The 17,471-nt window shown below is 41.4% G+C and overlaps 1 long non-coding RNA gene across 3 annotated transcripts in view; it reads right to left on the bottom strand.

Annotated features, from left to right (window-relative positions):
• LOC102153304 overlaps window positions 1-17,471 on the bottom strand; it is a 73,451-nt gene that overhangs the window by 37,333 nt on the left and 18,647 nt on the right. Inside the window, exon 2 of one of the 3 annotated variants that reach the window (XR_005353032.1) lies at window positions 16,047-16,242. The exons of the other annotated variants lie outside the window; for them this stretch is intronic. This is a non-coding gene — a long non-coding RNA (uncharacterized LOC102153304). Of the gene's footprint in view, window positions 1-16,046; window positions 16,243-17,471 lie in introns of those variants that run through there. 3 annotated transcript variants of the gene reach the window in all.

Genomic DNA, 17,471 nt, shown 5'->3' with positions numbered 1-17,471 from the left:
CGAAGACATCCGGGCACTCTGCCTTCCAATTCTGTAGTCAATAAAGAAAAGAGACAAGAGAAGATTTTCTTTGTCCATATTCCAGGTCAGTTCATGCCTATATATGGCAGGCACGGTACCGAGTGCTCTGGGAAAAGGAAAGGTGAAGAGTGACACACAGGCTGGGGCCTCCAGGAATTTTTAAGTCTAAGAAGGACAAATTCATAAGTGCCAAGAGGCATAAGAGAACTGCCACAAAATGTTTGCAGAGCTAGGAGAGGTGAATTCCTACTCAAAGCACCGGTCAAGGCAGCATGAAACAAGCGAATCAGCTCTGGTCACTATGGGAGGAGGTGATAAAACATGAAGCTCTGGGGCTTGGCCACTGGGAGAAGCACAACCAGTATTAAAAATCAAGCAGACTTCCCCTAGGAGCTAGTTATGCTGAGGGTGGTTATGACATCGCTGATGGAAACTGTCATCTCCTGCTGTTAGCATGAGGCATTCGGGCCAGCTGAAGAGTTGGGCAGGGTCCCATGCATATGTTTGCTTATATCTCCATGTGTTCATTTATCAAGCACCTTAACCAACTATGATCTTCTTCAGAACAGTAAATAAAATAACAAATGAAACATGGGCTAAGGCAAAGTTGGTTTTACTACAGGCCTTTTCATAGGCAGAGAGACCATAACATGACAATAATGAAATATAAATGACCTACACGAAAAAAGATACTTACTGAAGAATCAGTTCTTTCTGAAATAATTCTTAAGGATCTTTTGATAAAGAAATCACATCGTGATATTGCTGATAGGATAATTTTTCATTGAGGTAGGAGGGAGAAATGCAGTAAAGGGTTCCTAAAAGCCAGAAAAGCCTAAGTCAATTGTTAGCCTGGGCACAAAACAACAACAAAACAAAACAAAAGAACCCTGTTCATTTATTGGTACAAGGCCGAATGAGTACATATCATTCAACTGCTGGGAATGGGGGAGGCCAGTTAAATAACGCTGTTCTTAGATAATGTGACAGGTCGTCACTAACACTCTGCCAACATTCCCAGAGTGTGGCCTGGTGCATTCTGATAGCCTCCTGAGCCTCTCTGCCTAAAAGGTTTTCCATCCATTCTGTCTTACAGGCCGGAAGTTACAGAGGTGTTAACACCCCAGGACCAATCCTCAATCAAGTTGGTAGAAATTAATCCAGATTCATCCCACCACAGTGATACAACCCTGATGTGTGCACTACAGTCTGCCAGAGTCCCCAGTAGTCTTAGGCCTCAGTGGGCCACAGCTGTGATCCCATCATTAATGTAACTTTTATTGCCTTTCCTCACCCTGTCTCAATCGCCCACTCTGTCTGGGCTTCCGGCGATCACCTCCCTGAGAAAAAACTTGTACCTGAATTGTTGTCTCAGGAGCTACTTGGGGGAAAACCAAACTAAGACCCATCACTTTTTCACATGTGGATGTGTCAACGAATAAATATTTACTGAGTATCTGTTACCTACATCACACCGTTCTAGATTTAAACAAGCAAGTTTAAGTCCCCAGTAGCAAAGAACTCAAAATCTAGGTGGGGGGGGGGGGGGGGGGGGGAAGGGAGGAGGCAAGTAAAACATGGATTCATCAAATATTAAACAACAAACCAGGCAGTGTGTGATGAGTACAAAATAAACCTTCTCAGAAAAGTTCAGGACACCTGGGTGACTCAGCGGTTGAGCACCTGCCTTTGGCCCAGAGCGGGATCCTGGAGTTATGGGATCGAGTCCTACATCAGGCTCCCTGCATGCAGCCTGCTTCTCTCTCTGCCTGTCTCTCTCTCTCTCTCTCTCTCTCTCTCTCTCTCATCTCTCATCTCTCATCTCTCATGAATAAATAAATAAATAAAATTTAAAAAAAAGAAAAGTTGTAGAATGCATGGCTTTGGGTAGATGGTATGAAAGGGCAAGAACAATCCTATTGGAATGACATAAATGTAGATATACATGGTCTCTAACAAGAAATTTTTTAAAAGATTTTATTTATTTATTCATGAGAGACACAGAGAGAGAGAGGCAGAGATATAGGCAGAGGGAGAAGCAGGCTCCATACAGGGAGCCCACTATGGGACTCGATCTTGGGACCCCAGAATCATGTCCCAAGGGGATCATGACCTAAGCCAAAGGCAGATGCTCAACTACTGAGCCACCCAGGTGTCCCTAACAAGAAATTCTTCATTAAAGAGACCTACCAAAATGTGATTGACCCAGTACTTATCAAACATCTCTGATCCTGGAAACTTTTCTTTATGTAATATTTTGTTGACAGAATCTCTTGAACAACAGGGCACACTTTGGGAAATGCTGTCAAGTTCCAGCTTTGAACATTGAAATCCGATTCCTCAGTCATTTTAGCCAAGGGCTTCTCTCCTGCCAGCCTCATTGGCCAGCTCAGATACGAAGTAACTCATTACCTTAAGCCCATTTGGATAAAACATATAGACTGACCAGTCTTCCAAGATACTTGGATTTTTCTATATGATATCAGAGTGAATGTATGATGGTATCTTTCTAATAGCTACGACACTACTCTAAGCCCTGGGAACAATAAGGAGAAGCTGACAGATATTGACTCCTTTCTTTAGAACTAACTGCCTTGGAGAGAAAATGATCAGTTTGTTCTCCATGAGATATATATATGTCTTTTCAGAGCTATTATTATCTGTATCAGATGAAGCACAGTATCAGATGAAGTGCAACCTTGCTGCTTGACATCAGACTCCAGAGAACTCTGGGTGATTTTGGTGAATCACTTCACTTCTCTGCATCTCTATTCCTCATCTGTCAAATACAGCTACTTCAGAGGGCTCTAATGAGACAATACATGTAAAGGGCTTGCCATTGTTCCTGACCCATAGCAAGAGCTCAACAAGGGTAGCTCTATCTGATACCAGCAGCAGATTAGAACTAGGATGACTCTCATTACTTGGTTCCCTTGAATGGATTTCACTCCCCTGTAACCAAAACTGCCTCCACTCGAACATACCCACAACTTGGGTACCTCACAGTGTCCAAACAGTGCCTACATGAGCCAGACACAACACAGATGAGTTCTTAAAAAGAGGTCTTGAATTTCTTCCAGAGGAAATTTTTCCCACTGATGCAACTGTGGGAAATCTGAATATAAAATGTGAAATTCACTCTCCTGACAATTGTTCAGTAGAGAAATTGTTGCATAAAACAAGATCGACTTGCTTATCAACTTTTTCAGAGAGTTTGGTGAAGTGTTTTTTTGTTTTTGTTTTTTTTAAAATCACTTTTCTCCCTCGCCTTCTTGCCTTGATGAATACAATTGCACTGAGGACTTTTTGAGTTGGTTGTAGTCTCTTTCTCCTCACTTCTTCCTAGATTCAGTTTGGTAGGAAAATCTTGTGCACATATAGGTCATTCCTAACATCAAAACATCATGGTGGGTTCAGGGTATAAGACTGGATCTTCATGGAATATTCTTTTCCTTTCTCTCCTCCTCCTACTTATTTGCTTCTCTTCTTTTTCTCTTCTTCTCCAGTCCCTCTGACTCTATTTGCCCTTCCTATCTCTCCCTCCCTACTCCCCCTTGTCTCTCTGATTCTCTCTATCATATATATAATATGCTCTTCCATCCATCTTTATGTCTGGCTCTGGCTCTCTATCTCTTAGTGTGTCTGTCTTCTCTGGGTATCTCTATTTCTCTCTCTGCCCCCTTTCTCTCTTTCTCTCTCTCTCTCTCTTCCTCTATCTCTCGCTGACTCTTTCTCAGGTCTCTCTGTCTCTCTTTTTCCAGGTTTCTTTTTTTTTCCCCTGCTCTTGACTCTCTTTGTCCCTACTTCTCCTTTTCTCATAGCATGAACCCTGGTTGAAACCAGACTCTGTAATTTGTATTGTTCTTTAAGAGAAAATTTCCTGATGTAAATGGAATGTACAACATTTACTACTGCTGACAGCCTAATGAGTGACACAGTATCAGCAGACTTCACCAAATGTGTTGGAGGGGGGAGAAAACGACCCTCTCAAATCACTGCAAACACTGAAGCAGATGAACAAAGGAAATTAAACCAGTTGCATCCAACAGACTTTGAAACACACCCACAAACCTTCCCTGCCCCCTCCTCCATCAGCAGATCTTCACACTTTTGCTAATACCAGCTGGTTCATACGCTCCAGAAGTATCACCCTCGCCAGTTACTGAAAGTGAGACTTCAAATATGGGTTAAATCCACTCTGGTCATTAGCCAGTCTTCTGTCCAATTTTTCCCCTGGATTCTCTTCACCTGGAAATTGTGCATGCTTCATACATCTATCATAGGAAAAATACTGCAGCTACTGGGACAGAGAGAGGAAGAAGGGGAAACTTGACAAATGTGGTCCAGAAATTCAGTTTTTTTCTCTGTTTTAAAAGCAAGCAAAGAAATCAGAAGGACATTACTAGTTTCAATTTAGTGGTAACAAGTAAACATGTGCTCCACAGACACAGAGAAATCTCTGATATTTGTGTGAGATCTTTTGGCAGACATGTCAAAGAATGCGAGGTTAACCAGATGATGCTCACAATCTATCCTGAGAGTTTATAACCATCTGATCTTTACTCAATAGCAAGCAGGCAGCTAGAGAAACTGAATCACAGTTATGTCTTGCCCCTCCCACATCTTGTCTTAGAGAAGCATAGACAAGATGGACCTGAACAAAATCTAAGAGGTAAAGCTTTTTGGAGGCACCTTCTTTATTGTTCTTGGGACCCCAGGATTTAAACACACACACACACACACACACACACACACACACACAAATACACAGCACCTGGTGGTTGCCCAGATCCTGTCCCTCTTGCCACCCCATCCCCCAGCTTCTGGCCTCCATCCAAATAATATCCTTACAAGCTTAACATTTTCTTGGGTTCCTACCATCTCTCCTTTTTGGTGACAGATATTTATTGTTGCAATTTTATTTCTTCAAAGTCGTATACTCTCTCCTCTAAGAGGTAGCCTACTTGATCTAGACTAAACCAATTCACAAGAATGGATTTATTGGGCTAATCTGTTTCTACTGTAAAAAGGCATTTATTCAATGCAATAATGAAAATCTAAGAGGACTCTAGTGGTAAGCATTTTAGGCATTATGGTTGGGTAACAGTAAAACCTTCTGAAGGCACAGTAGCTGCCTATGCTTTTTGAAAGGGCTAGTTTGGGATAAGCCTCAAGATTCTATGCCCTTCCTATTGAATTTCTCTACTTCATCATACATTGATCAAGATAGAGTGTCTCAGAGTGTGTGCTCCTGCCTACCAATCTGTCAGAGGCACATATCATTATGCACCAGAAGTTAACCATGTTCATTATACAATAGAATTTTAGTTAAAGCAGGCACATCCTAGTACCAGTTTAAAAGACTCAAGTGCTCCAATAGTTTTGTTAGAACCAGGATTTACTTGCAAAGCAGCCCTAGAACTTGGGACCCAAGACAATGTCCTATAGGGCACCAAGAAACTTTTATTTCATGCCTTTTTTAGGTGATAGCTTTAATGATTTGGACTCAAGGCTTTTTGCAACCTTTAGGAATAAGGGAGTTCAAAGCGGGGCAAAGTTAAGATAGATTAGCAAGGAGATAAATTTATTAGAGTTAAAATATTTTTAAAAAAAGAAGAAAGTACTAGGCTAATACACAGAAATGCTCATTTAATCTTTGTATCTAAAATAGAAATGATTGATTCAAACACTTAACAAATGTCCATTGATTGCCTACTATGTGCTAAACATTGTGTTGGGTAAAGGACTCCAAAAGGGAAGAATGTATACACAGCAATTTCTAATCTCATAGAGATTATTTTTGTCTAGCTGGGGAGGCAGACAACTAAGCAAATATAAGAAATGTAGTAAATCTTATAGTAGAAGTGCAAAAAACTACTCAAGTCTGTACAATGACATGCCAGGGACATCTAACCAAATTCAAAAGATGGGAGTGGGAAGGTGAAGGATGATGGGAAAAGTCAAGGAAGGCCTTCAAGAATCTTTAGGAACTAAAAACATCAGTAAGTCTTAGTGTCTTGAGTTCAAGTTAGGTGTAATAGAGATATGATTAAAAAACAATTGTTAGAGAAAGAAGGGTTGTATTAGTTTGTTAAGAGTTTTGATTGTATCCTAAGGGCCACAGGAGCCACTGAAAACTTCTGAGCAAGCTAATGATGTAATCAGATGTGACTATGAGCACAATCAGAGTAAAAGAAAAGCCTGCATTTTGTAAATACAACTATTAACATATATGGAGTCCTCAAGGTTGTCAACATTTTCTCAAGAAATGTCTGGAAGGCATCAGATGCAAAAGAGCATGATCAAAGGCCATCTTACTCAACTGCTCTACGAAACCAAATTCCCTGTTGAAGTTGCAGGGTCTGGCACCCCCTGCCTTTTGTCTTGGCAAAAGAACATGATTTAGAAGCATAGAGGCTTGTCTAGATTTGAGGAAGGTCAGATTAATCAATCTTAAAATATTCACTGTCCTGCATAGCATAAGCTACCAATCGGACCTATCTTTTTCCATCAAAGATTCAGTCAGCAAGACTTACAACTACTTAGTCCCTGGAAATGGAGCCACAGGGCAGCAGGTTACGGAGTCCTAACCCAGTTTGTGGTGATCTCACAGTTGGACAGAGTGCAATATTGACAAATGGCCCTCATATGACCATGGTCTCTGAGGGAAGGACTCACTTACAGACTTTCTAGTAGTCCTTGGCGGAGCCATGTAAGGGGGATTAGTGGCAGATAAAGCTCATCTCTCTCCCTCTCTCTCAGCGCCACCCTCTTATGAACTAGGTCTGTTAACTTCATCTGATACAACCTGTTTCACCTTGTCTAGAAGAGTGGGGGCCCAGGGTCAGAATATGCCTGTGCTTTCTGACCCCAAGGTCTTTCACACAATCGATATGCAGTCCACAACAACATTTGATAGAGCCATTGTTAATTGACTCTGTTTTCATTGTTTGTTTGATTTTATAACTAAACTAGTCTCCAAGGAGTAAACTTTCTAGTCCACCATATGTACTATACAGTTAATTATAACACACTCCCTCTCTTACCCATGGACCCTGAACATAAGGATGTTTCTAGTCTACATATGGTGAACAATACTGTTCATGCATTCTACCCTCAACGCATTTCCTAGAGCCCTCACACAGTGGACATTAATGACTTCTTTGGGCCCCTTCTGGTTTCACCAGATGAACAGAAATGAAAATAAGCAGCTGTCATACTTTAACTTAAAAAAAAAAAAAAAGAAATTCATCAAGCCTAATCCAATTTGGAGAAGTATTTGGCTTAGAGAGAAGGAATCGGCTGTACCATTGATGGCAAAAAGCTCACTTACTAATGCACCACTTCCTGACATTCAATTTGCACAATTTGTCTCTTATTATCTGGCAACTCTCAGAAGATTTTGGAAGCAGGAAAAAAGAAGGCAGAAACATAACAAGCAGTAAGATTAAGAAGTGAGAATGAGGGGGGAACCAACTTGAGAGTCAGTTACCCAACTCCTAGAACATGTCTCTAGGCCCATCAATGCCTGTTGACAAGCCACTCCAACCAGATAATGGCCATAAAAGGGAACCAAATGGAAGGTTAGCCAACATACAGTAATAAAACAAAAGCCACTTTATGTTAGTTACCCGGCACTTTAGACACCAGAGAACTCATTCGAATCTAAACTTAGATGTGATATATCTGAGAATATTACCATACACCTAGACAGGGAAAATTGCATATTTTCCATCATAAAAAAATATCAAAATGTTTTATCTGTGCTTCTGCAATTCAAAAATGACTGAAGCTGTGAACTTCAAATTTGGCAAGATTGTAGTCCTCATTAAGGAAGGGAATGAAAGCCAATTTTGAAGAAAAATGGTTTCCTATTTTTGAGTGTAGAAGGTTGAAACAATGAGTGTTGAACCTAAGATGAAGAACATTCCCTCTGCTGTTTTAGTTTCCATTTGGATAAAGATTATTAACCAGAGAATAAAACTAGGCATGTCTCTTTTTTGACTTATAAAAGAAAACATCTTTCCTGAGTCCTTCATTTCTAGCTTTCTAAATCGAAGTTCAATGTGTTTCATGAAGCTAAGATGTAAAATTAAACTACCTCACAAGCAGATAATTCATAAAATTACCGTACCTTGGCCTGTGTAGACCTGGGGTCATCTATCCCCACATATTTTTGGAGTTAAGTGGCTGGGGTACAACACGCAGGATGTGTGAGGGACTAAAAGGATACTCTTAGAGGACGTGTAGCTTTGGAATTTCCTGATTTGACTGCAAAGATTTCAGTCTTAACACTGTGTCAATATTGGTTTTAAATATATACATATTTGTTTATTGGCACACACGCACATACACACAGGAATCGCATCCATAAAATGCACCCACATCTGTGGTTAAACACAGCAGCTGTTTAACAGCCCAGTATAACAATCTGAAAAAAAATTGGGACCTGAATTCAGAGTCCCACATCCAGGCTAAGCTGCAGCGGGAACCGAGGCCCTGTATGAGGAATGCTGCCGTGAGAACTCTCCAAGATTCCCCCACGTAGAACTCCTTTGCCAAATTCACAGCATGCTTCTCAAAGTTTGGATTTGATCATGAAAGACCCTAACTTTATTCCTTACTCTAATAATTGTCTTGTAATAAATACTTTGAAGACTGGCTCAAAGTAGAACCAGGGCAACTTGAAGTCTATGCAATGTGTACATTTTCTGCCCCCCCCCCCCCCCAGATCTCTGTGACATCGATGAACAAAAGAAACAAAAGTAATTCAAAGGGCCTGGCCACACGACCACAAAAGAAAAGGCCTGTCCCATGAGCAAGTGTCCCACAGGTGCCAGCACAGGAGCCAGCGCGCACTTTTTGTTAAGCAACCCCCACCATCGCACCTCCTTTGGCCTGCACTCCCTGTGTCTGATAACCTGAGTGAGAATCATCTGGGAAATTACCGAGGAAACGCACAGCAGTCTGAAATCACACCCGTAAATCATCAGGGCACACAAGAGTGGGTAATCTGGAGTGTAAGGTGCTCTGACTTCATGAATTTTCTGCCAGTGACTGAGATTTTTGGAGATCCTGCCAAGGGGTGTACAAAAGAGAGAGTATGTCACCTTCCTGTCATCTGTAAGTGCCTGATTCTCCAGATGCGGAGATGAGACATTTTTATTACAAAATGAGTTTGCAGATTTTCATTGCTGTTTTTCTCACTGAATTTCCTTTTTTCCTCTCTATGCATGTGTTTTCTTTTACTTTTTTTTTTTTTCTAATTTTGCTTTTTAACATGTGAGTTGAATCAGTGCATCTTACCCACACCCTACCACCACATTTTCCTTCCAACAGCTGCAGAATGAATTCCAATTACCCCAGCCCGGCACTCAAGGCCCTCTGTAATCTGACTGCATTCATTCATTATTCATTTATTCATACGTTCACTTATTCATTGTTTTCATTAAATTTGTATTTATTAAGCATCTATTATGTCTGCATGCAATGATAGGAGTGGAAATACAAGAATAAGATATGTTATCTGCACCAAGGAACCGAGAGTCTAGCATGAAGCACACACAATAACTATTATAGAATGGAGCAATGTATGAGCACCATGGGACAATTGAGAACACTGTGCCTAATTTTGCCCTAAAGGAGATGTAAAGTGTGAGCTACGGTTCAAAGCCTGAGTAGGATTTACCAAAGTACATACAAAATGAAGTGACAAGGACTGTTGTAAGTAGGAGGAACTGTGTGATCAGTCACTGGGTGAAGAAGAAAAAGGTGAGCAGAGGGTGAGAACCCAACATAACGTTTCCATGTGGTCTTGCTGTGATAGGTGGGTCAGGGGGGTGAGGACTGAGATACAGGAGAATAGAAAGGTTGGCAACAGTCTGTCCATATAAGGCCAGGAAAGGTCTACTAGGACGTTTGGTTTGTTTCATGGTTTGGTAGACATTGATTTTAATTAAGATTCTAGATTTGGTTAATCTAGAAAGCTTCTAGTTGACTTGTATTTTTGGAAAATCACTTGAGTATGCAACATGGAAGAGGTGCCTCCATTTCCCTTATCTGCTACCATTCTGCCTTTCAAAAGCTTACTCCATTCAGCTGAGTCATGCAGCAAGTAGGAACTATTTCTCCAACCCAAGTGTGCAAGAAACAAGCCTGCCCAAATTTTAATACAAGTCCCCTTTCTCAGGAAATGCAGGGTCCTCCTCCACCTTTCCCAAGATTCTGTTTTTCCAGGGTGAGTGCCTGGAGAACCTAACAGTTATTATATTGTATCGGCTCTATATTTTTGTAGGGGACCTGTCCTATGCCTTTATGCTGTAAGTCCCAGACTCCAATGAAACCAATCCCTATGAACAAAATGTTACTCTTCCTTCATAAAATCTTTGTTCTCCACTGAAGGCTTTGTGCCTAATATTTTTGCAAGTCTTTTTGGCCACTACTTTGGGTAGATCACCTGGAAATCTTGTTATTTTTCAAATTCTGAGTCAAGTAAGTATGAGGTGGGGCCTGAGTTTCTGCTTTTAACAAGTTCCATGCTGTTTGTCTATGGACTTTACTTTGAGTAGCCGGGATCTGCATGTTAATTATATCCTACTTTTCCTGAGACATGTCTTCTCTATTATTAATCTAGTATTGGGGATTTTTAAAAAAATAATTTAGTTATTCATATAACTCAAAGATACTAGATCTTTGAAAAAGAATATGCTTTCCACATCCTTGTACCCTCCACATGAAGGCTAGCTACCCAGTAACTGATGGCTTATGCCAAGATTTGCTGATCTTATGGTTCATACTGTTTTTCAGCCCTTTACTGGCTGTCAGTGATCCCCAGGATTCAGTTCAAACCCCTCAGATCATATTGAAAGAGTGTGACCTGGCCCCTGTTCCCTCTGTAGCCTGATCTGCCAGGCCCCCACCTCCTGCTCTGAGCCCTGCCATCACATAAGGGAAGTTTTCTTATTCCTTGAGGGGCTCCTAGAAATGCCTGATTAGAATGCAAGAAGGTGTCTCCCCTGGGGACTCTGGAGTGTTAAGGAAAGACTGGGAAATATGTTCCATTTCTTTCATCCTTGACTTCTAGCCTGGATCAAACGCTCTCCATAACTCAGATGCAAGCATGGCCCCTCCTGGGACCAGAGGCAATGAGAAGCTGAACCATGTAGACTGAGGATTGGGCCTCCCTTCATCCCTCAAGTTCTCATCCTCTCTTTCCCATTTTGTTTCCATCTGCGCACTGGCTACATCCAGGTTTGGTGAAGTTCTTCCATCCTCTAGTCTAACTTCTAATTACTTTTCTCTCACTACGTTTTCTAGCATGAGAACTTGGGTTGTTTTTTTTTTTTTTTCTCAGAATATTCATCTGTGGCCCTTGTTTCTCCCATTAGTGTTTCTCCTAGGCCTTCAATCCTAGCTCTCTCTCCTTTTGCCCTCTGTGTTCAACTGTCCTTATGGTAATGTGGTGCATGGGGGACAGTGAACAGCCTTTCCTAAGTGGCCAAGATGTGTGCTGTGAGCTTGGCTTTTGAGTTTGTTCCTCTTGTACCAGCTCTTGTTCTATAAAATTGGATGTTATGTTTTCATGGCCTCCTCAATACCTTTTAGCATGCCTTCATCTCTTTCTTCATCTTAATTAAAGCCTGTTATGTTACATTCACATGTACAAATTAAAACAAATTTTACATACACTTCCTTTATAATTCCTGGCGATTTGCATGTGAACATGGGAGGGAGTACAATACCTGAGGATGTTACAACCTACAGCCCACTACCTACTCTCGATTCCTGCACAAGGTTTGCTGACAGGCAGTCCAAGAGGTGGGTCTCAAGGCTAGAATTCTGATAAGCTCTGCACCGTCAGGGGAATTGATCCAATCAGAGCTTGTTGAGCAGCAAAGTGACATCAGTGAAGATCTCCTCTCTTATTAGGTTGCAGATTGCTTTCCCTTAACCCATCAGAAATCTAGACTCATCTGAAACTTAAAGGAGATCCTTACCCAGCTGCTTTCTCCCCTACAGGACTTGCCTATCATGAGACTGGTGGCTTAGAGCTTGGCGTGAGGGTTTTGTCCAGATGTGGTGGGCTTCAGGCTCTCGAACATTCTTCCTTTTAAGTGGTGGATTGAAACTTACCACTGGAAGACATAGGCAAGAGTGCTTTTAAGCTCTTTAGAGGATATTAGCGTATTGCCCAAATGTCCTCTTGGACAGATTTCTGTTTTCCTTATGCATTAGATTAGCATACTAAGGCTATACTCTTTCATAAATAGTGAGGAAGAGCTGGCCCCTTTGGCAGAAATGGCCAGGTTCTGCTAAATTAGGATGCTCTGTAGGGTAACTCAGCAGACTACTCTTGTTTATAATCATAAGCCCAAAGAAATTAGACAGAACCCAAAGGAATCCATCTAATGCTGTGGTCCACTGAGCATTTTATTTTTTTTAATTTATTTTTTTATAAATTAATTTTTTATTGGTGTTCAATTTGCCAACATATAGAATAACACCCAGTGCTCATCCCTTCAAGTGCCCACCTCAGGCACTGAGCATTTTAATCAAAACAGTGAGCTTTCCTCTCCAACCGTACTGTCCCCCATGGAGACTGTTATGTCCAGTAGCAAGAAAGGTACCATTGCCATGTAGGTGTGAATACATGAGAAAGAGCTAAGTTGAACTGGAAAGTCATCAGAGATACAAATGAGAAGGTTGGTAGGTAGGTTGGTAGGAAGGTTGGCTACCTCCCCCGGTTGGTAGCCAGGGGAAGGACAGTATGAAGAAATGCCACCATGCACCTGGAGCTCAGGCACCTGCTCTGCACTGTCACTTTGGAAATAATTTTGACAATTGTTTCAACTTTATAATAACTTTGCAATGCATTAAAAATGCCTCGTAACTCGAGGCCCCACTGCCATATAAAAATTAAAATGTATTGATCCACTGTTTCCTTTACATTTCAATTTAAGGGTGATAAAAGGAAGGAGCTGTAGTTTTCTTTATATCACTTTCCTGCAAAAGGGGGAGAAAACAAACACAGGTGCTTTAAATTTTCAAGGTGCAAACTAAATTACACGATGCCCAGGAGTGTGCAGTAGCATTTCTTTGTTTGAGCATGGAATAAAAGACAGATAATTAGGAAATTGGGAGTCTATTAATTTTCCAAATTTACTCATGCAAGAACCACTGAGCTATGGTGATATTTGCTTACCTCGTCATTATGCAAAAATATATTAGCTAATTATTTTGACTAATGCAATTAAGATATGCATATTTAGCATAAACCATACAATAGAAATGTTACAGTCAGCAATTGCTGGTTGCGCTCATGGGTAGCAGAGAGGCAAAAGTCCCTGCTCAGTCTCCAATGGTAAGCCACAAGATTGCTACAACTCTGCCTGCACCGTTATTATTAGTTTGGTTGCAGTAATTAATTTACTTTACAGCATGACTAGGTGGCACAGCTAGCAGTGGTATTAATTTTTGTTATGAGACACCTGAAGATGTCAGCTTTTGAGCAGCAGCGTCTGCACCTTTAATTGCCTTAATCAGTAGAAATGCAGTATCTCTCTCAGAGATCCAATTAAGAACACTATTGTTATTTTTCTTCTCTCGCTAACCCTTACTAATGAACACAGGGGCTAGTGGAAGTTAAGGTGACGGCAGTAGCCAAGAGAAGCATCTTCTCCTCTTAACCTGGGAATCCCACCGAGCCCAGAGCTCCCGAAGGACAGAGTGACATTTCCACTGTATCTCCATGGGCTGTCATCCCACAGGCCCTTGCTACATGAAGGGTGAACCAGCCTGGGCCCACCTCGGACCCTCTACATCACAATCTGCATTTTAACAACGTCCCCAAGTGATGAGCTTAAGCATGAAAGTTCAAGAAATGCTGCTGGGAAGAAGGGGGCCAGAACCGGCTTGCACCTAAATGAAGGTGGAATCATGGAATCAGTGGTGTGATTTAGAGTGTGCTAGAAAGGCACCCATAGAAAAACCCATGACCTTCGGTGCCTATCACTTATTCCTTTGCATTTAGGAGCACTTCTGCCTGTGGGAGTTTCATAACACAATGCGCACGCTGTTGAGAGATTAAGGTTTTTCTCAGCTCTCATTTTACACCGTGCCAGCTTAGATGCTGGAAAAGAGAAATAAGGAAGACGCTGAAGAGAAAGACCAAGGAGGGAAAAGGGTTGGAGAAAGAGTATAATGAAGATGATCTTCTATCTCACAGTTGTGTCACAGGGCTGGTCCCCATACTGCTTTCTCTCTGGGCTCCAGCACGAACTTGTCCAAGGATGTCACCCAGGTCCTTTTAACAGTGCTGTGTCTCATGACACGTGTCCTTCAAACTCCATGTTAGTGCTGGATCTTTCTCCCCTTTTTGGTTCTTTCTCCCTTTGTCTTTACTCAGGAAGACTGATAGGGTCAGGTGACAGCCTTTGCATTATTCAGATTTCAACTCTCCAGAACTTTCCTCTCTGGCTTACTTATCTGGACCAGCTCTCTGCTCTCTATTCACCCATATTTCATGCATCTGATCCTTCAGGAAAAAACCATGGAGACCTTTTGTTCCCACTCCTGGCCACAAACTGGCCCTTCAGGTTACACACAGTGCATCTGAAATCTAGCCCCTTTTACCTATATCCTCAGTTTTATGTCCAGTTACTAAAATTTCATGTCTGCAGAATCAAGTTCTGTTTATTGTCACCTTACTACCTTTTAATATTATCTAGGCCAGCCCAGTTTAGTAATCAGGCCGTTAACAACAGTAAAAGAACCCCTTTGCTAGTAAAAGTAGCGGAACCAATGAGAATAGAAGCACTCAAACTTCCGGAAGCAGCCGCCTCCTCCCACGCAAAAATTTCATGTTGAAGTCCTAATCCCCATTACCTCAGAATGTGAGCACATTTGAAGATAGGGCCTTTACAGATGTAATTTGGGTAAAAGGAAGTCAGTAGGATGGGCCCTAATCCAGTATCACTTGTGCCCTTATAAGAAGAGATAATTTGGACACAGACACACACAGAGGTGAGATGACACGAAGACACAGGAAGGAGATGGGCATCTACAAGCCGAGGAGCGAGGCCTGGACCGGAGCCTTCCTTCAAAGCCCTCAAAAGGAAACAACCGGGCTTGACACCATCAGATTTTTAGCCTCCAGGACCGTGAGACAACAAATTTCTGTTGTTTAAGCCACCCATCTGTGGTACTTTGTTATGGCAGCCCAAGGAAACAAATACAGCTCCTTCAAACAAACAAACAAACAAAACAAAACCAGAATTTTTGTTCACGTATTTATCCCCTACAACATCAAACATTACAGTGTCCCATAGTAGGTATTCTACAAACACTCACTGAGTGAATGAACAGATGAAGGAATGGCTGCACGCATGAATGAATGATTGAAAGAACTATCCCCAGGTCCTGAAAATAAGACACGTCTCCCTTTCTTGGGCCTAATGACTCTGCAGAACTCGTATGATATATGCCTTCCATCCCAAGGAGAAACAAAAGCTGAACCCTGAACAAATCCCCTAGAGAAAAACTGTTAGCTTTGGGGTCCCTCTTCCCAGCCACAAGGGGCTTTTTGTTTATTCTTCAAGGAGTCTCCTGCATCCCAAGGAGCATGAGTCAGCCGGGTGGCAAACATATTTGTTTTCACATATTAGTCATATATTTGATAGAGTGTATAGCAAATGTATGTGATAACATAAAATATATTTTAAAATTACAAATTTGGACAGCTGTCATGACATTTGAAAGAGTACATTAAAAACGTTTCTATATCCATTTTTAAATGCCATGCTGAATGGCTAAATTTGTCAGCCTTTCCACATATTTTATATTTGCTTGTTTATTTTGATTCTTAACAAGGAGCTCACTAGGTGAATTCTGGGCAATTGGTCAATATTAATGAGAATGCCACTTTGTAAAAGCTAAGTAAAAAAAGCTAAGTAAAAAGCTAAGATGAACTTAGACTCACCAGCCAGTGAATCCTACTTCAACAGCTTACCTTGAGCAAAATAGGCAAGAAATGATTAGGAACTAAGTGGGAGATTTAACAAACAGGGTTGGCAGGACAACAGGAAAGTAAGACTTGGGGCTTAGGAACTAGCACTTCAAACATTGTGTACTTGAGCTGAAGTTGACACCATGTCACATGTGCCCCAACCAATGCAGAGACAGTTGCTCTACTTCTGTGAATTTTTGCCATCAGGGAACATAAACCTAGAGCAAGAAAACCCAAAAATACAAATTAAAAAAAAGCTCCCCACATTTTCAATTATGACTTCTTAAGAACACTACACAAGCCAAATTAAGCATGTCAAGAGGCCAGATGTGGCCTGTGGGCTGCCACTCTGCACACTTTATGCTACTCCATGTTCGAAAATGCTGGAAATTGGGCCAAAGGACTTTCAGACCACACTGGATTCTCATCACACACCTTCTCAAAGGAATTTGGCTTTGGGATTACCTTGTATGTGAACCTACATTATAGGTTTATTTTATCTATTATACGTATTCTTAATATATTCCGTGAAATTCCCATAGTGTGAGAGACATTGACACAGATAACCCAATGCATTGTAAGGCTTTTTTATTGTTGATTTTTATTGGCAATTACTACAAGATTTTATTTAGGTTGAATTAAAATATTAAAATTGGCTTGCTTTGTCTGAATGTCTAGGAGCTAAGAGTAAGGAGTGGAGGCCTACATGTGTGATGGTGGCAGAAGGAAGATTGCCCAGAACCCAAAATTTGCCTCGGATCACCAAGTGTCAACTGTACTGTGACAACGTTAAGTTGTCCTTTGGAATTGAGCTAATCCTTAAACTGTGTGCATATCCAAAACATTAGCTATCTGCTGTCAGGCCTTTATGTGCCACATGCTGAGTTAATTAACACAGAGACGCTTGATACTGGAACCCTCCAGAGGGGAAAACAGAAAGAGGCCCAGGCCTGAGAACAGACAGAGACCTCGGGGGGATGGAAAACACAGGGGTCTGTTCAGTTTTTATTTCTTTTTGCACTTGTGATACAAGGTCAATGGGTTAGTCAACCCCATTTCTGTTCCATTGTCTGCTGTAACTCCCAGGAAGAACCTTCTTTGAATAATGAAGCCTCACTGCATTCCAAAAATTCAACATCCAGATTCCTGATACTTTTGCTATGATGGTCATCGAGAAAAGTTCCCCAGAAAACTGGCTTGACCCTACAGACAGCAGCAATCTCCGTGGAGCCACCACAACACAGGGCATTTATCATTCTATCATTGCCTACCTCTAGAATGTAGGATGGTAGTGTGTGTCTCTGAGGCCCATGCCTAGAAGTCATGGCACACCTTTCGAGGGAAGGCCTGTGACAATCGATGGAAAATATTCTAATAACACTGTGAGGGCCAAGGAACTTCTTCTGGACTAGACAGTAGCAATGGGGATGGAGAAGAAAGGAACAGA

This window comes from Canis lupus, chromosome 1 (genome assembly GCF_011100685.1).
Source record: "Canis lupus familiaris isolate Mischka breed German Shepherd chromosome 1, alternate assembly UU_Cfam_GSD_1.0, whole genome shotgun sequence".
Taxonomy (NCBI): domain Eukaryota; kingdom Metazoa; phylum Chordata; class Mammalia; order Carnivora; family Canidae; genus Canis; species Canis lupus.
This window is presented reverse-complemented; position numbering and strand designations above follow the sequence as displayed.